The following is a 19230-nucleotide window of genomic DNA, read 5'->3' as shown; positions in this document are numbered from 1 at the left end:
TAAAAGCAAAATAATGTATCGGCCATACCATCAACCCAGTTTTCAGGAGAGGTAAGAGGCTGTGTTCAAGCTAGAAGGTACTTGACGGTACCTGGCAGGAACCGCGTTATCATGGAAGACCAGGTAGTGTGGGACGAAAGCAAATATTATATGCCCTATGAGCTTTCCTTTCCAGGGACAGGTATCACTCAGCATTTTTTTTTTCCTTGGGATGTCTTTTTGACTTAGGGATCATATGTTCAAGTTGGCGCAGACGAGGGGACCAACGAGCAATGGAGATCAATAAGATATAAGGAGGTGCGCATGCTCGCCCACTTCCTCTATTTAGTCTCTCATTGCCGCAACCATATATTGTTAACCTTGATGAATAAAAGTCAGAATACAGTATCTGGAACAATACTGTATTTGGGACAATAGCGTATCTGGAACAAAAGCGTATCTGGAACAATACCATATCTGGAACAATACCGTATCTGGAACAATACCGTTTCTGGAACAATGCCGTATCTGGAACAATGCCGTATCTGGAATAATACTGAAACAAGGGCAATTTACAAATAAGCCACAGCATGAAGAGGAAACTTTAGACAAACCCTCAGTCTAAAATTTAGTCTAAAGTGTCTGCTCCAAAGTGTAATTTGTTTGTGTAGTGTCAGCCTGTACCTCCCACTCATTGTCTGAAACATCTCGCTAACTTCTCGCTCACTTATAATATCGTTCTAAAAAAATATAACTGTAAATTGTACTGCTTTTATTATAATCAAAGAAGAACTGAACACAATCTCTCAAGGGAGTTGCCTGGATGCCAGTGAGAGGTTCTTGATTCAAGGAACTGGACTCGTCCTTTTTCTTGGATCAGTCCTGAATGCCTTCCATTCCCCAAGCGCTATGACCTACCGGTTTACCGCCAGGGACGTAGCCAACCGACCTGGGTCCTGGAACAAGCCACCCTTAAGAAAGTTTATGCAGGTATACACAAATACAGTTACACAGATTATCATACATAGCATCATATGTGTATAGAACCTGGGATAACCCCCCAAAAAAGTCGGACAAAGTGACTTATTTCCATTGGGGTGTTTTACTCTCGATGGACACCATTTACCCCTCCTCCCTCTACCGAAAATAAAAATGGTCAGTGTGAAGACAAAGTAATTAAAGACAACAACAAAGTCATTAAAATTTACCTTTTTTTTATTGAACCGAAATAAAATTTAACAAATTTTGAAATTCATCTTGCCGATCACATTACCGAACTAATAACAATTTTAGACTCAGGAATTTTAAAAAATGTAAACATGATGCTGGTGGTTCCAACACGTTTCCTCCCTTATAATGCTGGTGGTTCCAATACGTTTCCTCCCTTATAATGCTGGTGGTTCCAACACGTTTCATCCCTTATAATGCTGGTGGTTCCAGCACGTTTCATCCCTTATAATGCTGGTGGTTCCAACACGTTTCCTCCCTTATAATGCTGGTGGTTCCAACACGTTTCATCCCTTATAATGCTGGTGGTTCCAGCACGTTTCCTCCCTTATAATGCTGGTGGTTCCAAAACGTTTCCTCCCTTATAATGCTGGTGGTTCCAATACGTTTCCTCCCTTATAATGCTGGTGGTTCCAATACGTTTCCTCCCTTATAATGCTGGTGGTTCCAGCACGTTTCCTCCCTTATAATGCTGGTGGTCCCAACACGTTTCCTCCCTTATAATGCTGGTGGTTCCAATACGTTTCCTCCCTTATAATGCTGGTGGTTCCAATACGTTTCCTCCCTTATAATGCTGGTGGTTCCCAGGGACGTACCCAGACCGACTCAGGTCCTGTGACCGGGTACATCACTCAATTGACTATAAACATAGAAATACGTAATACAACTATTACCTAACGAATCTTAACTAGTCATAAGTTTGCTTGTGATTCTCCAATATAGGAGCTCCAATAAAAACTATGTATTGTACCAAAATAAAGCCATTCACATTGCTAAATTTACGAACTGTAATGCAGTTACTTAGCCTCTATACCAATATGCTCCTTAATCTGTACCAATATACAGTTTTGAATTAATCTTTGTCTGCCCGAAATGCCTAGTCATGCTAGGTGTGCTAGTGGCCCTCTCTGTAATTAGTTTTTATATGTAAATCACATAATATCCTTTAATATGTAAACCCCACATTGTAATCTTTATAGAGAATAAACTTGATAATGATAATGATAATGATAATCGTCCTCTTGTCTCCCCTAGGACAGCACACCTTCCCACCCGGGACAAACAACTGGGGCAAAAACCACCAGAACAAAGCATCCTTATGCCAACGTCCTCTTCCCTTGGACAAAACTCCTCTCTGAAGCTAAAACTCCCTGGAATAACCCTCAGGACAAAAGAGACAAGGTCGAAACCTTAGGACAAAACCCCTATGACAAGACCCAGGACAATATTCCTTCAAAACAATTGCAAAATTGGACAAAAAATCTTCATTGATGTTTGGTTAGATTGAGTCAGATTCTGTTAGGTTGATTTATGGATGAGTTAGGTTGCATTTGATTAGCTTGGGTTAAATTAGGTTTGGTTAACATAAGGGCTTTTTCTAAGGGTCTAGGACAAAAAAGTATTTTAGAATGGATGCAGGAAAATACTGATTTCGGAATATTGTGGACGAGTGGAATAATCAGACCAGGTAGAGTCACTGACGATAAGAGATCAGGTGAAATGAGCTGGGTTTGAGAGGGACTTGGATAGCATGGGCCAGTAAACCTGTTGCAGAGCTTCTCCAATTTATGTTCTAATGGAGGAAAATGACATAAAATACTGACACGATGGAACCAGACACACAAATGCAATGTAATGAGATCTTATATTGACAAGTTTCACCCACGCAGGTTGTTTTTCTTAGTCAGAGCCTGAAAAATCACATTATGTAAGCGAAATGTGAATAAAGGATCTTGTTACACTTCATTTATATCTTTGTTTCCCCTTTTTTTATGGTTGTCAAAATGCGGACTATTTTTAACAAACTTTTATTGTATACCGTTTTCATAAAATTTATAATATTAGAAAATACCAGAAGGTCTACGTATTGATACCTGTGCCTGTGTCTGGCTTGTAAGAAGTGCAAATTAATATTCCTTAACTCAGAAGAGGAGGACACTGCTACCTTACTCAGTTTTAAGAGTATTTTGAGAAGGGTAATTATTAAGGGGGAATAGAAAAAGTTTAGGAACATTAATTATAATCATTGGTGCCTAGGATGAATATCTACATTCAAATATATTGAATCTTTCTTGAACACGTAACTTACACAAGTCTCATTGTATAAACTTAAATAAATCACTAGTCTGTACACGTATCAAATACTAATGCACCATCAGGCAAGTTAATTTAAATCAGTGCTTAAAAGTGATGACATGTATTACAATGTAGTAAGGTACACTCGACAATAAATAAGACTGACAAATCTAACAAGTCCCTAACTAATGTAACTGAACAAAATCAGAGAGAATAAAACAACTTTTAAGAATGGAACGACCAGATCTCGCACTAGCAATGGGCACTATAAAGCAGCTAAAAACAACACAGCAGCGGGTAAAGAAACAAAAACACGCACAAAAAATTGACCTAAGCAGGTGCAACAGTTTGTCTTCCAAAAACGTTACGAAACTCAAATTACTGAATCTGAGTTCATCTTCCAAATCCTGACTACAACAACGTGCAGTTACCAACCTAAGACAGAACTAGATTTAGACTCGGGACCTGAATCATATGGAGTGTCTCATGACAATACTAGAATAAGTAAAAAATCACTATGGGCTGTGGTTCGTACGTCGGACTGCGTGCGGCCAGCAGTAACAGCCTGGTTGATCAGGCCCTGTTCGACCGGGAGGCCTGGTCGTGGACCGGGCCGCGGGGGCGTTGATCCCCGGAATAACCTCTAGGTAGACTCCAGGTTGGAACATCTCCACAAAGGACAAGACTTATGTCTCTTATCACCTACGGGAACATTGCGAAAATAAGTCGAAGTCACAAAGCAGAGGGTGAGCAGGGAGAGTAGTCGTCCTACTTCACACATAGCTGGAAGACAAGAGATGTTACCTCTTGAAGCTGGGAAGAGACTAGCATCTGCATGCATGAAGTAAGGTACGCTTAGAGGCTTTACATATTTACCAGCATTCACCAGAATTAGCACAGCTGCAGCCCGACAGCCAATTATTTTGACGTTTCTGCCAGCAGCCAAATGTAAAAACGAGTACATCCTACATACTCAATAAGCCTAATATAATTATAACAGATAGTACTATGAAGCATGATATTTTTGTTAATTTAATTATTAATGAAAATAACCATGGCAAAATATTAAATAATACATGAAATAATAGTGTACATGAATATAGTTACATATATGTTTATTTTAACTGAAGGCATGGCAATGTTCTTGTGAATTTAATAATGGTATACAATATCAACCAGTAGATGAGTAAGACACGTGCAGAAGTCAGGCATCTTTATTACAAAACGTTTAGCCGACCCAATAGGTTTTTGGAGTCGAATACAGAAGTGACTAACAGCGAAACAGCAGCAGTGGATAGGTAAAGATGTGATCAGTCCATCAACCTTGAAGTAGTTTAAGGTAGTCAGTCCCTCATCTTGGAGAAGTGTTCATTTAAATTGATTTGAACATTGTGAAGCTGACTAACTAATAAACTCTCAGGTGAGGTGAGAGAAGTCCCAGTGTAATATCCCCAGATTATAACTTGACTGTAACTTACTATGATCAATTTCTCTAGTATTAAGTAGTCTGTAAGACATTAATTTAGTCTGCCCATAATGCCGTGGCATGATAGTGGTTCTTTGCACTGCAACTCATTATTGTAACTACAGAATCTCAATGTAAACTAGCAAAGAAATAAAATTGTATTGTATCTTCAGTCGTAAAACAGATTCATGGCTCAGGGGGCGTCTGAACGCTCGCCCCGCGCCAACGAGAAAATATTCGAAAAAAATACGCAAATTGAGTTAATCATATAGAAAAAAAATAGCTTAACTCTCTGGCAAGACACTGGTACAAGAATCATTGTTCTAAGACATTTCTAGAAGGAATTACAGTCATTTATAACACCTAGGGTGACGTCACCACCCGCGGCAGACCTGTTCACCTGTTGTCTGGAGTTTACCTGGAGAGAGTTCCGGGGGTCAACGCCCCCGCGGCCCGGTCTGTGACCAGGCCTCCTGGTGGATCAGAGCCTGATCAACTAGGCTGTTACTGCTGGCTGCACGCAAACCAACGTACGAGCCACAGCCCGGCTGGTTAGGTACCGACTTTAGGTGCTTGTCCAGTGCCTGCTTGAAGACTGCCAGGGGTCTATTGGTAATCCCCCTTATGTATGCTGGGAGGCAGTTGAACAGTCTCGGGCCCCTGACACTTATTGTATGGTCTCTTAACGTGCTAGTGACACCCCTGCTTTTCACTGGGGGGATGTTGCATCGTCTGCCAAGTCTTTTGCTTTCGTAGTGAGTGATTTTCGTGTCATTTTCATTTTTTCCCGATTTATTTTGTGTATTTCTGGTATTATTCTTTCTAACATAATAATTGACGATTTGGAATCATAAGAGAGTGGGAGGAACTAATACAGAATATGAGAACCAATTAGGATCACATTTGCTTACGTCACCAGAAATTCCTGTCTCGGTATAGCCGGGGAATATGCTTCAACATAACGCTATTATCGCTACTACGGCTTATTTATCTATCACAATTGCTCTAATATGACATAACAAACAGTATGGTAAATACTCCAGATGCGTGCTCAAATTGTAATAAATAAATAAATAAATAAATAAATGAATGTGGCATATACCCCGAGCGGTCCCTCGGGAGTATGGTAGTACTCACCTGTGGCAGGGGGGGGGGGGTAAATAATCCCCTTCTATCCCCTCCAGGGTACTTCCATTAGAGAAAACGGACAGGGCTAACTACGATATACACTCGTAATGCACTATAAAACTAGAAAAAATGCTATTTTCTCAAAAAAAAAAAAAAAAAAAAAAAAATCGGTTGTCCGACCGTTCCGCGGATTATCTCGGAAGTAAGTTATTCACATATATATTGACTTTCTGTCATTAATAATGATATGAATGCAATGAAATTCACAAACAACATAAAGGAAAGATTGTTTTACAAGCTGGTGATTTTCATTTTGAGATATAATTTGTTTCTGATTTGTGTGAGGGCAAAAGTCAAATATTTGGCTGAGTGTAGAAACCATACAAACTTTATTTTTTTTTAAGAATGAAGACAGGATAAATTACAGTAAAGATAATCTGGATAAATACAGATTAGCATTGTTTTATGCGTACTGCCAAAACAGCTTCTCCAAGTCCCACTACGACAGTAGCTCGCCTATATATATGATTATTGGTAAATAATTTTTTTCTCAACTGTTTGTTGAGCTATCTTATTGAAACTTGGTCACAGGAAAATGGAAAGGTGCTTCTCTACGTACAAAAATAATGAAAGAAATTGAAAGAAAAATAAAGGTCAGGTGTTAGAGACAAGCCGCCCCTAACCCAGCAGCGGAGCGCTTGATGGCGGAGATGACGATAGCAGCAGACAGGCTAGACACAGAAGGCATCTGGCACACTCTGGATTTTTTTTTTTACAGAAATCAATTTTACAGAATGTTATCCTACCTCAGGTCGTTTCAAAGCCCAACCCTTTCTAAAGTATACTACCCACCCCCCAGGATGCGACCCACAACTTACTGCTAGGTGAACAGGGGCAGCAGGTGTAAGGAATCATACCTAACATTTTCACCTTTGCCGGGGATCGAACACTCAATATGTAAGCTGAGTGCACTGCCAGGCGAGCCACAGGACGCCTAAGTTTACTGTACAGTATTAATTGGAATGACCCATTTCAGAATCTTCTAAACTGTGTGGCACAGTTGTCGATGCCATCTATAAACTGCTTCACAAAGTCTTGGACTTGTCGTTGTTTGAAGATGTATGGAACAGCAGAGCTATACTGACAATTCCGTTGCAGTGTCGAGGGTGCATTTCATTGACGATCATGGTGCTCCTGTTTGTACGTGAAGTGCAGAATTGCATATTTTTCCAGATGAGTCCAAGGCAGTGGTTGTCTACTTCGATTTCTTGTTTTGGAGTACTTCTTGGTCTTCTGGGGACGGAGGTAATGTGAGGGACAGTGTGCATGGCTACGTCAGAGATAAGTACACTGGAGGTGGTGGTGGGCGTCGCTTCATCTGGGATGTGGGCACTGGAGAAATCAAAGTTGACAATCTTAAGTGTTTGAAAAGAGTTGGCTTCAGGGCGTTTCATATCAGGAAGGCTGTTGAGTTTGGAGATCGAGTTGGCAGCATCATTGAAGATACCAGGGCTTGAGTCGTTCCAAAGGTGGGCATAGACTAAGCAGGTGAGGATTTTTATTATTTTTCTTTGCGCATTCCGTCTTGAAAGTTTGATGATAAGTCCATGGGTGTCGGTCTAGAGGCGAGTGATGATAGTACTGGTGAATGTCTTGAAGGAACGAAGTTTGTTTTGTTCTTCAAACTTCGTGCTGAAGATTTCTTTCCTGAGAAGGCACTTGGCTGCAAGAGTGTGACAGTCACTCTCGCAGTTGAGACATTTCGGCTGGGTGGCTGATATCCCCAGTGTCTTTCGTTGCCGTAGTGAGAATAGCACTTCTTTTTCTTCAGTGGACAGTCCTTAGCAAGCTGTATATAAGAGTAGCAGTTCCAGCACGGGGTGATATGTTTGTCGCACTCCAGTTCGATGTTCCTGGGGTTATTAACATAGTAATACGAGAGTCGGAGACCATCGCTGAGTGCTGGGGTGGCCATGGTCTCTCAGTAAAGCTGACCAGGGAGGCGGTGGAAATTTTCTTGATTTTGTCAACAGTGACGCAATCATTTTGAGCTTCGACGAGTTGTTTCGGCTCGCTTGTGACACTGGTCGCGATTTAGTCTCTTGATAAACACAGATAATCAAATATTTCAGTGTTCAGAGCCCTCAGTACAGACACACTTCTAGGTGCATATACGTATATACACCTCTCGGTGTATGTAAGCACAAACAGCCCTCAGTGTATTTAAATATATGCAACTGGGTATATCTTACAATGAAAGTTGTACAAATGAGGTTGCAGGGGAAGTTTCTAATAAATGTGAATATAGACCGAGAATTGAGGGGGGATAAGTCTGTTGAGTGTACCTGGTAAAGTGTATGGTAGAGTTATAATTGAAAGAATTAAGAGTAAGACGGAGAATAGGATAGCAGATGAACAAGGAGGCTTTAGGAAAGGTAGGGGGTGTGTGGACCAGGTGTTTACAGTGAAACATATAAGTGAACAGTATTTAGATAAGGCTAAAGAGGTCTTTGTGGCATTTATGGATTTGGAAAAGGCGTATGACAGGGTGGATAGGGGGGCAATGTGGCAGATGTTGCAAGTGTATGGTGTAGGAGGTAGGTTACTGAAAGCAGTGAAGAGTTTTTACGAGGATAGTGAGGCTCAAGTTAGAGTATGTAGGAAAGAGGGAAATTTTTTCCCAGTAAAAGTAGGCCTTAGACAAGGATGTGTGATGTCACCGTGGTTGTTTAATATATTTATAGATGGGGTTGTAAGAGAAGTAAATGCGAGGGTCTTGGCAAGAGGCGTGGAGTTAAAAGATAAAGAATCACACACAAAGTGGGAGTTGTCACAGCTGCTCTTTGCTGATGACACTGTGCTCTTGGGAGATTCTGAAGAGAAGTTGCAGAGATTGGTGGATGAATTTGGTAGGGTGTGCAAAAGAAGAAAATTAAAGGTGAATACAGGAAAGAGTAAGGTTATGAGGATAACAAAAAGATTAGGTGATGAAAGATTGAATATCAGATTGGAGGGAGAGAGTATGGAGGAGGTGAACGTATTCAGATATTTGGGAGTGGACGTGTCAGCGGATGGGTCTATGAAAGATGAGGTGAATCATAGAATTGATGAGGGAAAAAGAGTGAGTGGTGCACTTAGGAGTCTGTGGAGACAAAGAACTTTGTCCTTGGAGGCAAAGAGGGGAATGTATGAGAGTATAGTTTTACCAACGCTCTTATATGGGTGTGAAGCGTGGGTGATGAATGTTGCAGCGAGGAGAAGGCTGGAGGCAGTGGAGATGTCATGTCTGAGGGCAATGTGTGGTGTGAATATAATGCAGAGAATTCGTAGTTTGGAAGTTAGGAGGAGGTGCGGGATTACCAAAACTGTTGTCCAGAGGGCTGAGGAAGGGTTGTTGAGGTGGTTCGGACATGTAGAGAGAATGGAGCGAAACAGAATGACTTCAAGAGTGTATCAGTCTGTAGTGGAAGGAAGGCGGGGTAGGGGTCGGCCTAGGAAGGGTTGGAGGGAGGGGGTAAAGGAGGTTTTGTGTGCGAGGGGCTTGGACTTCCAGCAGGCATGCGTGAGCGTGTTTGATAGGAGTGAATGGAGACAAATGGTTTTTAATACTTGACGTGCTGTTGGAGTGTGAGCAAAGTAACATTTATGAAGGGATTCAGGGAAACCGGCAGGCCGGACTTGAGTCCTGGAGATGGGAAGTACAGTGCCTGCACTCTGAAGGAGGGGTGTTAATGTTGCAGTTTAAAAACTGTAGTGTAAAGCACCCTTCTGGCAAGACAGTGATGGAGTGAATGATGGTGAAAGTTTTTCTTTTTCGGGCCACCCTGCCTTGGTGGGAATCGGCCGGTGAGATAATAAAAAAAATAATATATATATATATATATATATATATATATATATATATATATATATATATATATATATATATATATATATATATATATATATACACACCGAGAGTTGCATGCATGCACATATACATCGAGATCTGTGCATATCTCAGTATATACACCGATATGTGTATATCTCAGTGTATATAGGCTGAGAGTTATATAACTCAGTATTCACCAAGCGTTTAATTTAATCCTTCGTTCATCTCGACGCTGTTTTAATATTTTCTTCTAGTTTTTCGGAACAATGTATTATATAAAACGAAGATAAAGTAAATGTTATTTGTAACAAGTGTAACAAAAAGTGTTAATGTTAGTACTCACCTTATTGTGGTTACAAGGGTGGAGTCACAGCTCTTGGCCCCACCTTTTCCCTGGTCGTTACTAGGTCACTCTCCCTGCTCCATGAGCTTTATCATACCTCTTCTTAAAGCTATGTGCGTGTGTACTCACCTACATATTGTTGCAGGGGTCGATTCACAGCTCCTGGCTGCGCGTACGTGTATGTAAAGGTCATTACCAATAGTCTGACTGGTCAGATACTGAGCCGTGATAACTTGACGGAAGAACTAATCTCCAACACTCCTTGCGCTGGGGAAAAAAAAAAAGCGATTCATGAAATACAGGCAGGTAGTGCATGTGTGTGTGTGTGTCGTACGCCTGGCAAAAGGTGTGTGTGAATCGTACGTGTGGCATGTTTGGTGTGCACACTGGGGCAGTAGGAACTTTTTCCCAAGGGTAAGCAGTAGGAGGAGGTTATTCTGCCAGGTTACTCTCATGCGTCAACTAGCAGCACCTAGCTGGGAATTACCACGCCGGCTTAACAACCTTAAAAACCCTCTAGTTCGGTGTGACTTACATCAAGACTGTACTTAGAAAAAGAGAGTGAATGGGAAATTCAATAAAGTATGCAACTGTTTGACTGTTAAGAGCCATGTAAGCCGAAGAGTCATGGAAAAGTGACTCTTTGTGATAATGATGCAACTTGGGACTGGTGGTGAAGTAGACATACTGTAGTGAGCAGCAGAGGTGGTAGTGGTGGTGGTGCCGTGGGGCTTCCCTCCATACACAACCTGCCGAGTACAGTAAGTAATACGCTGCTCTAGTGACATCCAGTTATAATTTGTGTCCAGATTGATCTTTACGAGATTTGAATTTTGTGTGGAGAAGGGTATATATACCGAGTGTGTATGTGAGATATATACACATGGTGTATATATATGCATGTACAGCTCTCGCTGCATATAAAAACAGTCTTAGGATTATGTATATACCGAGTATACTTTAAACCCAAATTCAGGGATTAAAGTATTCTTTGGTGGTTTATAGGTGATATGCAGTTTTATTATGAGGGAGCGCTAAACCCGTAGAAGCGATACAACGCCTGGAGACTAAGGTAATCAATGTTTAACCTAATGATTGTAAGGGTAACTCCAAATCCGTGCATGAAGAGCCCTTCAAAAGCGTCAGGTACCTCACTAGGATGGCTACCTAGTGAACATGCAGCCTTAATGACCCACGTGGAGTTCATAATCTTTAAGGTAAGTAAGTTTATTCAGGTATACACAAATAAATTATCGTACATAGCAGCATGTGTGTAGAGAACCTAGGATAACCCCAAAAAAAGTCGAAGTGACTTTTTTTGGGGTTATCCTAGGGGTCCTTGTAATACCTTATTATACTATAAAGGAGATACACAAGGATTAAGGTAAAATGAGTTATTTATATATACACGTGTTAGCTATAAAAAAATAAAAAAAAACATCCTTCTCCTTTTCTGTCGCTACATTCTAATATTAGGTACCTTTTGGCTCTCTTCTTGAACTGGTTCATGCTATGACTGGCTTCGACATGCGCAGGCAGTCTGTTCCACTACTGTATTTCTGTACAATAAAAGGTGTTTAAAACCTGGCCACTGACTGTGGGTACTACAAAGTTGTGCTCTCTCCCCCTGGTACTATGATCACTTGGGTTCCCATCCTTGATAATAAATCAACGTAATGTGTGTATTTATTTGTGTTGTTATTTTTATAGTGCTGACTTAAATTTCTGGGCCGAAGTGTTCATTGTCGAGTCTGTACTTCCTCCCACGGTAGTCATACACCCAAGTATTAAAAAACAAAATAAAGTACTGTTGTGATAAGTTATAAAATATATGTGAACTATTGTAAACCTTTGTTGATTGTGATCTTGTTTAAATTAAATTATTAAGCTGTTGTTACCGAAAATGTGCAGGTGTGTCCCTACACCAAGCAATGGACGGAAGTCACCTTGATTTTGGATTATCTTAAGTAATTTGCACGTTACTATATAAGACAATATTTGTTATCTTAAGTAATCTATGCATGTTACCATGTAAGACAATATTTATCCTAGGTAATTTACACTTACGTTACAAAACAAGACAATTATAATCATATAAAACTGTAATGTACATAGTTACTCTGTACACTTGCGTTTGTTGTGTATATTCCATTTTACCAATTAAAGTGACCGTGATAATATATCTTAATTATCAAAGTGCTTTAAACAGATCTAAATTAACAGAGATAATTTACGTAGGTTTGATTAAAAATAAAAAATTAATATAGATTAAGGACGTTACTCTTAATACGGTTAATAATTTACATTTCTATCGGACTTAAAATTGATAACGCAGATAAAGTGATCACTTTCTCTAGTGAAAATCTGTAGTACACAGTTCTTAACACTTGCCTCTTAATTTTGAAACCTAAACATTACGTATTTTAACCTTATTGTTTTAGTTTGGAACTTTATATTTTCATAGCCCAGTTTATATCGTCGTTATTGAGTACCTCGTAACTTACTGATAGCACATTCGTCTCACAACCGAAGGATCCAGGTTGAATTTTAGGAGGGGTGAGACGCATGGCGAAGTTTTCTAACACCTGCCCCTGCTCACTAGTAGTAAATACCTGGGTGAAATGGTATGTGAATACCTACTGTTTGAATAAAACAAAACATGTCATAAAAAAAACTTGTATTTGACAACCGTAAGCACAGTTAAGAGGACGCTGGTCCAAAATTGTTAATCCATTACCAGCAGAAATCAAAAATAATCCCAGAACGAAGTTAGAACTTTTCACAAGGAAACTGGACATGTCTCGCGTAATTACCTGAACAGCCGCGTTGTGATGGCTATGTGGGTCTGCCGGCCACTAGCACGAACAACCTGGAAGTCAAGGCGGCGAACAGAGAAATCTGATCCCAGTCCGGGCTGCGACAGGAAAAGAACCTTCGTAATCACTCACACTATGTCACAGGTAATGTTCCATATAGTTTACAAGCAACAAACTGTTGTCATGTTAAATTTAACAAACTGCACTAGTAGTGTCTCGTTCCGTCCCAATAAATAAGTACCCGGGTGTTAGCTGACTTGTTTGGGAATTGATAATGTTTGGGAATTGATAACGATGTTACAGCTTTTAATAAAATCACAAAATTCATACGGTTCTATTGCCTCGTTAATTGTATAACTCGACTCGTTTCTCTGTTATCCTCATACCCATTTCCACCTTGTACCTTTCCCTCATTCCCATTCTTAATCCATCTTCAAATCCTATCCTCAGTCTCATTAAGTATCTTTCTCTGTCTTAAAAATTTAATTTTCCTCTTCCCTATCTCTCGTGTAATGTCCCTCCTCCTTTCTTTAATTTCTATATATATATATATATATATATATATATATATATATATATATATATATATATATATATATATATATATATATATATATATATATATATATATATATATATATATATATATATATATATATATATATATATATATATATATATATATATATATATATATATATATATATATATATATATATATATATATATATATATATATATATATATATATATATATATATATATATATATATATATATATATATATATATATATATATATATATATATATATATATATATATATATATATATATATATATATATATATATATATATATATATATATATATATATATATATATATATATATATATATATATATATATATATATATATATATATATATATATATATATATATATATATATATATATATATATATATAATATATATATATATATATATATATATATATATATATATATATATATATATATTCGCTTCACCTTGGTACATCTTTCACTACCCTTTTTCCAGTATTTACTCATGAATAAATGTATGTATGTATGTGTGTGTGTCCACCCCAGTGTTAACAAGCTATACTGAGTTATTAACGTTTCCAGGTTAATAGTATGAATCAGTCATTCCTCCACGTGAACACCTCTTGTGCCTTTCATTGAACATGTTTCATAATTCAAACGTTGCTCCTTATATATTAAAGTGACCAGAATATATAGCATATTATTACTAAACACACCGACGGTCTCCCACCGAGGTAGGGTGACCCGAAAAAAGAAGAAACACACTCACTATCACTGTCTTGCCAGAGGTGCACTGATCCAACAGTTCAGGTTGCGGATGCGGATATTGCAGGAGTGTCATAAAACACCAGGTTTTGTTTTTTTACTATATGACAAATACTTTTATTACATAATACTTTTATTACATAATCAATTAGAAGGTTTTTCTTAAAGAATATCAGTTTCTCTGCATTCTCTGCCAGGTATGTACTTTTCACCTCCAGGACTCGAGTCCACCAAGCCGGTTTCCCAGAATCTCTTCATAAATGTTACCTTATTCACACTCGAACAACGTTATAAATGTCACTTGTCTCCATCCCTTGCTGCAACATTCACAACCCATGCTTCACACCCATATAAGAATGTTGGTACCACTATACTCTCGTACATTTTCCTTTTTGCCTTCATAGATAATGTTCTTTGTCTACACAAATGCCTAATGCACCACCCATCTTTTCCGCCCTAGTCAATTCTATGGTTCGGCTCGTCTTTCAAAGACCCGTCCGCCGACAAGTCCACCTCCAAATATCTGAACGCATTCACTTCCCCTATACTCACTGCTTACAATCTGATATCCAGTCTTTCATTACCTAATTTTTTTGCTACCCTCGTCACCTTGCTTTTCCCTGTATTCACTCTTAATTTCTTCTTTTTATATATCTTCCCAAATTTGTTTACCAGCCTTTGGAACCTCTTCAGAATCCCCCAGAAGCACAGTGTCATCGGCAAAAAGTAACGTGACAGCTCCCACTTTGTATTAAATTCTATATAGTATCTTAATCCCACACCTATTCCCAACGCCCTAGTATTCTCTTCTTTTACAGCCCCATCTATAAATGTTAAACGACTATGGTGATATCATGCATACTTACCTAAGGCCTACTTTTATTGGGAAATAGTCTCCCTCTCTCTGAGCCTCATTATCCTCAAACTCTTATCAGCTTACGTAACCTACCACTTATTCTATGCACTTGCAACTTCTGCCACATTGTTCCCCTATCCACCCTATCATATACTTTTTCTAAATCCATAAATGCAACGAAAACTTCCTTACCTTTATCTAAATATTGTTTACATATATGGTTCCATGTAACAAACACTTGGTCTACACATCCTTTACTCTTCCTAAAACCTTGTTCATCTGCGATCCTGCTCTCCGTCTTATTCTTAACTTTTTCAGTAATAACTACACATACACTTTACCAGGTACACTCAACAGGCTTAATTCCCTATAATTCTTACGCTCTTTTGTCTTCATTTATACAAAGGAACTATGCACTCTCTCTGCCAGTCCCTAGGTGCCTTCCCCTCTATCATACAATTATTGAACAAAACCACCAATCACTCCAAAACTGTATCTCCGCCTGCTTTTAGCATTTTGTTCTTGATCCCATCAGTCCCAGCTGCTTTACCCCTTTCATTTTATCCATTACCTCGTGCACCTCCCCTATACATCTGGCTCCTCACTCATAAAGGATGTTGTACTTCCCTGGTCATTGTATGAAATCACTGCCTCCTTTTTTTCAACAACATTTAACAGCTTAAAACATTCCCTGGCCACAGGTTGCGTAGGTTGAAGAATCCTCGAAACCGCTCATAGATATGGCGGTCTTATTAGGTCTTAAAGAATAAAACTATAAATATGACGTATTGTTCATTGTGCTAATGTTTAGTTTATAAACAAGAACCTACCATAAGAGGCGAGTTAGTAGTTTTCTCTTGTAGTCCAAAGCTACGACTAATCTCAAGCTGGTTTCCAGACAATCCTCGTCTCATCCTCGTTAGCGTCTTGTCGACAAGTTATCTATGAGAGTTGCAGTGCTGAAAGTGACTTTTTTTTTTTTTGTCAAAGTTCGCTCTCTTAAATAAAAATGTGGAAAATTACTTCAACAGGCTTGATGTTATTTTCACTATTATGTAGGATAAATATTGTAATTGAGAAACTCGGTATCAGTAACATTAGTGGCGGTTTTTCGCAGCATAAAACTTTTTGCGCAGTCATACCATAGTCCATCTTCCTAAGCAAACTTCTATTTTTTTTTTTTCAATTTTGGCTGTGTCCTGGGTAAACCGACGGTAACACTGAAATGTTAACGTGAGTACTTAACAAATGTATTTTGCCATCAGCTCGGTGGCGTCACGTCTTCCTGTGAAGTTAAGATTTTAACGCTTTCCTTGATCCATTTTCCACCTTAAATCCAACCAAATAATGCGCTGTATGACCCCTACAGACAGCGCTTGGATGCACGTGCACAATGCAATAATTTCTTCATGCCTTAACACCCCTACTGTATGACCCCTACGGCTTTACAGCGCTTGGATGCACTTTTAACTAACGTTAACCAGAATTACATGTATGACATTTTACAAGACTGGAAAAGGAGAAAAAAGAATTCACTCATCAGTATCATGTAGGATGGTTCCTGTGTCATACTCCATGTAGGATGGTTCCTGTGTCATACTCCATGTAGGATGGTTCCTGTGTCATACTCCATGTAGGATGGTTCCTGTGTCATACTCCATGTAGGATGGTTCCTGTGTCATACTCCATCATGTAGGATGGTTCCTGTGTCATACTCCATCATGTAGGATGGTTCCTGTGTCATACTCCATCATGTAGGATGGTTTCTGTGTCATACTCCATCATGTAGGATGGTTTGTGTCATACTCCATCATGTAGGATGGTTCCTGTGTCATACTCCATCATGTAGGATGGTTCCTGTGTCATACTCCATCATGTAGGATGGTTCCTGTGTCATACTTCATCATGTAGGATGGTTCCTGTGTCATACTCCATCATGTAGGATGGTTTTCCTGTCATACTGTCTTGCGCAATATAATTTTCGTGCCATACTCCACGCAGGGTAATTTCTTCCGGTCATTATTTTATGCAAGATGTTTTTTTTCAGGTCATTTTATCACGCAGCGTTGGTTTACAGGTCATTTCATCTTACATGGTGGTTTTTCAGTCATTCCATCATGCAAAATGTTTTTTTCCCGATTATTCCATTATGCAGGATGGTTTTTCCGGTCATTCCATCATGCACATCATGTGGGGTGTTTTTCTAGTCATTCAGTCATTCACGGTGTTTTTTTCTGGTCATTCCTTCATGCATGGTGGTTTCTTTCGGTCGTTCCATCATGCAATGTGGCTTTCTTCCGGTCATTCCTTGCACGGTGTTTTTTTCCGGTCCATCACGCAGTGTTTTTTCCCCCGGTCATTCCATCATGCACAGCGGTTTTGTTTTCCTAGTTTACACCAGAAGAGCTTAAACCTCCTGATTACTTTTGTTTCCAAACTAACGTAAGCTAACTTTTCCCGACGCTACCTTGGAGATTCCTCACAATCCTCAGGTGGAAAAAAACTTTTATTAATGCTCTTAAACCTGTATCTACAATTTAAACCAGAGAAATTACATAGTCCGTACCTGTAAGTGAAATATAAGATAGATAAAACTTTAAGAACTTTTAACTTTGATATAAAGTTTTACGAAGTGTTTTAATACATTTTTTATTAAAATTAAAGGTGTACTTCAGTTAGGATGCATTATAGATGGCTATAACGTCTTTGACCCTGTCTGACATTTAGGATATATTTTATGGTGAATGTCACAGGAGGCCTGGTCAAGGACTGGACCGCAGGGGAGTTGACTCCCGGAATACCCTCCAGGTAGATAATGTCTCCTTACTCGCGTCTAGTCCAGTGATGATCCGTTCTAGGGACGCCTTTGTCACATACGGACTAGGTACAAGATGCAGCTGCTGGCTTATTGTTATCTAAATCAGATAATTGAAGTTCTCAATCTGTCTGGGTTGTCGCTCAGAGAATCTTGGTTGCCGGCCAACCTATCCCGGTTCTCTGACATCAAGGAATCTACACACAACGTAACGTAGGAAAGCTTGTTCAAGCAACCATAATAAGGAGGCACGCTGAGGAAACACTAATTAGATTTAGCAGGTAATAACAGTCATTCCACAGACTTATGCATAAAAGTTTTGCAAGTCTCCAACAATGGCTCGCTGCCTCGTTCAGTGAATCCCATTGTCTAATGTTTTTTCACCTTGAAGTGGGAGGAGGGGGGGTGTTTTCTGATGATGAAGTGCTCTTTATCCGAGGAATCAGAGCTTCCTTTTAGTTCTGCATGACTCATTCGAGTGTAGGGCTTTGTGAAAATAATAGAGCCATCCTTCCCTTTCTTGGATTAAAATTGACTACTACCAGTTTTGCCTGCGCTGTATGAGCCTGTGTTGACCAGCACGCTGAAGGACACCTTAGTCGCAGTAATTCACAAGTGACCCACAAATTTTCTTAATCTGGCCAAGGGCTCCCAATTAAAAGAATTAGAGCTTCTGTCCCCATCCTCGGATCAAACCTGATTACCTTCTATTACCCATGCTTTGTATAACTTACGATTACGGAGCTTCGTCAAAATAATAATAAAAATAATAATAATTACAAATTGTATATTAAATTAAGACAACGTTACTGATCCGATATGTTAATGGGACCATTTCTTTGTTGACGTGCAGGCCACTAGCACCAACAGCTTGATTAACCAAGCGATCAAGAGGCAAGTCTAGCCTCAGGCTAGAATGAACCCGGAAACCTGTTACAGGTGTGTGACAGGTATGTGCCTTGTGACTGTGACTGGAGAGCTCACGTCGTGTTTCAGGAGGGTGCCTCTTTAAGAGGCACGTAAGTTCCCCCGTCTTCTAATAACATGAGTTATACCATGAATTAAAGAAAGATCCTGGACTTCACCTTACGAAACAAACAAAGCAAATGTGATAGTAATTATGGACAAGGTAGATTATAGCGGGAAAATGAACATGTTATTAGAAGACAGAGGAAATTACGTGCCCCTTCAAGCTGGTACAAGAGTCGGTCTGGTGAGGGCGGCGCGTCTGCTGCAGCATATCTAACTTTAAATTGATCAAGATGCAGCTATGGCGGTCTTATACGGGAAGTTAAAGGTGTGCTTAGGGAAAGTTTGTAGCTGTATA

General features: G+C 39.2%; 1 long non-coding RNA gene across 1 annotated transcript; it reads right to left on the bottom strand.

Annotated features, from left to right (window-relative positions):
* Positions 1–655: 655 nt before the first annotated feature.
* LOC138854178 (uncharacterized) lies at positions 656–13263 on the bottom strand. Its single transcript, XR_011393401.1, has 3 exons — positions 12903–13263; positions 10219–10356; positions 656–935 (listed from the first exon to the last, which is right to left on the bottom strand). It is a non-coding gene; the product is annotated as an uncharacterized lncRNA (long non-coding RNA).
* Between the last annotated feature and the right edge of the window lie 5967 nt (positions 13264–19230).

This window comes from Cherax quadricarinatus, chromosome 4, assembly GCF_038502225.1.
Source record: "Cherax quadricarinatus isolate ZL_2023a chromosome 4, ASM3850222v1, whole genome shotgun sequence".
NCBI classification, from domain to species: Eukaryota; Metazoa; Arthropoda; class Malacostraca; order Decapoda; family Parastacidae; genus Cherax; species Cherax quadricarinatus.
Note: the sequence above shows the minus strand (reverse complement) of the source record. Positions and strands in the feature narration are given on the sequence as shown.